Raw genomic sequence first — 4,323 nt, 5'->3', positions numbered from 1 at the left:
TCTCCTTTGATTAATGACATGTCGAGCATCGAAGGTAGACGTCTTGTTGGCCTCCAGCTGGGATTGTCGAGGCTGTCTCTAGGGCATTAGAATTTTAGTCCAGTCAAAGCTTTGCGGCTGCCTTCTCCTTGGGATGAGGAGTTGGCTGCCTGTCCTTGACCGGCTTCTTCTTCTTCCCATCATTGGAAGTCTTTTTAGCCGGCGGACTCTTGCTAGAGCCAGCCTTGTTGTTGTTGATCATCTCCTTGATTTCACCCTTAAAGGAGTTCATAAATTTTATGAGCTTATTCCTGGTGACCGAAGCTTCTCCTCTGGTCTTTCGGGTTTCCCCGTCTGACCTTCCAGGGGGCCGCCTGCTTGGACCCGCCTGGTCTTGATTACGTTCCAGTTAATCCCTAGAACGTATGGACTTAGAGATGAGGGAGCCGTTTTTGGTTGTATAGGTCTCCATATCATTGTCCTCTTCATCTTCCTCCTCAGTCCGGCTGAGGCTAAGGCTGAGGAATTTCAAAGCCTACCTGTTGAATAACCGGTTGCATATTTTCCAGGCTACCTGTAGGGAATATTTCAAGCATTATGATAACCCCAAACTTGAACCCCACTGTGATCATACACTAAAGTACGGTGGCGTTCCAAAGGGAAAGAAAAAGAGCAAAAAGAGTCGCCATCAAGTTTTAGGAACTTGTAAACCCAAAAGACAGTCCAAAAGGACCATCAACTACTCCATAAGGTCTTGAACCAAACAGGGTCCGGGGATGAAGGTACGAATCTAATCTACAAAAGAAAGGACCCGCCCTATAAAATAGGCCTCTACTTTGTTCTGCTCGTATTCATGTGCGCTTTTCGAATAACATACAAACATCATATTAAACCTAACCTGTTTATCTATGTTGGTTGAATATTAATGCACAAATAAATATATTATTGGCGATCACTTGAATTAAAATCACATTAGCCTAAACCAAATTAATAATTATCTTATTAAGCGTGATTTCAAGTACAAATTCCCTTTAACAATCATAAAAGGTGTGATCAAGAAATAACAACAAAATATAATCAAGCAACATAATAATAATCAAAATAACAATAATGATGATAATAGCATGATAAGGCATAATAAAGCTTAAATATAATAGCAAGATCCTAGGCATGATACTAACAAGATTAATAACGAATCCTAGCATGCACTAAGCAATAAAGATCGAAGCTTTAAACCTAACATGGTACTAACATGATATTAGAAAGGGGCAAAGGCATCCTAAACATGACACTAGAAAGCATTAAATAACATCCTAACATGATACTAGGAATATAAACAATAATAAGCATGCAATCTACATTATGAAAGAGAGTAATAAGATTACATACTTTGAAGCCTCGTACCTCTTTCTAATAACAAAATACACAAGTTAGTAAACTTCAATGAAAATCAATAAAGAATAATTAAAGAATTAAATTGAAATCAAGTTAAATAAAGTTTAGACTAGTTTTGGACCAAACCCTCAGAAATTATCAAACCTTGCACGTCTAGGGCGAAGGCAACTTCGAACTTGGCTAAGAGACTCTAAGTCTTGTGAAGGCGGAATATTGTGCGTAAAATACTAGTTTAGAAAGAGAGGGAGAAAGAATAAGCTATATTGCCTAGAGGGAGAATAGAGAGAATTAAGGAAGAATAGATGGGAATTGATGAGAGTTGATAGTAATTGATGATCCTGAAAACAGGGATTCGAACCCTATTTATAATGAAAATAGTCCAGAAAAACATAGAAGTTGATAAGGAATAAAACTACACGCTGTCGCCAGGAATCGACTCTGTCGCGACGTGACAACGGGACAACGTCTGTCGCGACGCGACAACGTCTGTCGCGAGGCGACAGGGTATGTCGCGCGGCGACAGACTTGTCATTTGGCGACAGCCTGTATTAGCGCGTTTTCTTCACGCGGAATTCGATTTTTAATCAACTTGATCTACGGAATCCGTACAGAAGATAAAATACATATTTTTAAGATAATAAAATAATATTTTACTCCAAATAAAAGTCTATTTTTAAATAATTAATTATTAAATCTAATAATATTAGAATTAAAAAGAATCTTCTAGAAACTTCCAGAAAATTATAATTAATCCTAATAATTTTAGGAATAATAATTAACATTGGGCCCTCCTCTAGATCATTGGGCCGTATTTAAATAATTAACCGGGCCCAGTTTAGTATATTGGCCATAACTTCCTCAATATTCATCGGAATTGGGCTTATAATATATCGTTGGAAAGGTCTTTTTGAGCCCCATCCAACTACACTATTATTGGACCTTAATTATGGACCAATCTAAACTGGTTTGGCTATTTTCAAATAAATAGAGTTATTTTCAAAAATAGAGAGAAGAGAATTTTAATTAAAACTAAACCGCAACACTTGACTTTCAACCACTTTCACCTAATTCGATAATGGTTCGACGTGAAAGGCATTCATCACTGGGTTTGGTTTTGGGGAGACACAAATGGGTGTCTACAGAAGCCCCCACTTTGACTGAGTTTGAAGAAACTTATGTTTCGAAAAACGAGAGTCAAAGTATCGATAGGGACGGAGAATGATTCAAAATGTTCTGCGATTCCAAATCATTCTTATAACGTCGATACCTGCAAACTAATCATTACTTAAACAGATAAAAGAGTTAAGAAACGCGTATCTTGCACCGTCGAGCACACGTCTCTGAGCGTAACCGTTTTGCTGTTGCTTTTGTTGTTTGTGACAACCTCCACAGTGCCTCGTGAACGCCATCGTTGAAGATAACCATATGTAGTCGTCTTCAATATTCTTGGTGACAATCCTCCACAGTATTTGGGGAACATCGTCGAAAATAACTATATGTCGTCATCTTCAGGTTGTGGCCGTACGTTGCAACGGCAGTGCGTCGCCGCTATAGACAATCTCTTCTTTACCTTGAGGGACCGTCGAAGTTGACCTTGCTTCACCATCTCCAAAATTTGTGACATTGCCTCGCCACGGCCGTGCTTTGCCACTAGACAACTCCTCTCTATGTTGGGACATCGCCAAAGAATCATTCTGCTTATTGACCTTTAGTATTGTTATTATTGTTATTTTGTTTGTTCCAATGGTTCGGTGCTTCTGTCTTTGTAAACCACTATTTCGGTGCTTCTATTGAACCATTATTTCGGTGCCTTGTTATGAGCCAATACTTAGGCGCTTTAAGCTAAGTGAGACGATCTTTCAGCAAGTCGATCACTTAATGCATCTGCAATCAAGCTGATTAAATCATGTCAATTTGCTTAAAGGGGCTAACTGGCGTACCAAGGAACCCAAACTTCTAAAATAGGCCCACAAAGTCATAAGGAGGGGCCCAGCATTCTGTCGCCACTCCAGCGCTGGCCGGAGACGCCTGTCGCGAGGTTATGCCTCTGTCGCCACGCGACATGGTCTGTCGCCTCGCGACAATTTTGTCGTTTGGCGACGGAAACGGGGTTTTAAAACCCGTCTTTTTCTTCTTTCTCATTTCGCTGCTCTGCTTCACCATTTTCACGAAAACTTCAAATTTCTCGTTCTTGCTCATTTCTCAACCAAATTCGCTCAAACTTGTTGCAAATTGAAGCTTTTCTCATCTATTTTCCCGATCTATGTAAGTTTTGCTCAAACTCTACTCGGTTTTTGATGAATTGTGCATTCTTGCTCACGAATTTTCGAAAATTTCGAAAGTGTTTTTGCTTAATTTGCTTTGTTCGTTGAATTTTATGCCTTGAATTTGTTTAATTATGCTTGTATATTACCTTGGGAGTATTTTGAGACTTGTTTGACTCAATTTGGTGAAGAAACGAGCGATTCACCATTGTTGGACCTCTTAAGGTCGTGAAGAACAATGTGGGTTGTTCTTTGCATTTTTACTGCTTTTTCTTGTACAATTTGTCACAATATTCATCATATGTTTGCAAGAAATTGTTTATTTGCTTAAAAAAATGCTTCCATGCTTGATTGAAATTTTGCTCTATTTTAGTACTACATACTCTGTTTTGCGAACATAGTATCATGCGGCCTAGGCGAACCTTAGATACTGTAGAGCCTTAAATTTAATTACTTTTATATACTTTAGCATGGCTAGACGACGTGGTTCTGGTTCTCGGTCGAGAGACACGCGTCGAGAGGACGAGCCCACCAGTGAGGGCGAGGACGTGCCTTCTACTTCCAGGCTGGGTCTCATGCCGGATTGGGACGAGCGCACCCTGTTTCACGCGCTGGTTCATCATTTGTCGGAGCGAGTCCGACGAGGTCTTGCGAGTGGGAGGACCCGTAGCCACGGCTCGGGTAA

Source organism: Chenopodium album, chromosome 19 (assembly GCF_948465745.1).
Source record: "Chenopodium album chromosome 19, dcCheAlbu1.1, whole genome shotgun sequence".
Taxonomy (NCBI): domain Eukaryota; kingdom Viridiplantae; phylum Streptophyta; class Magnoliopsida; order Caryophyllales; family Amaranthaceae; genus Chenopodium; species Chenopodium album.
This window is presented reverse-complemented; position numbering follows the sequence as displayed.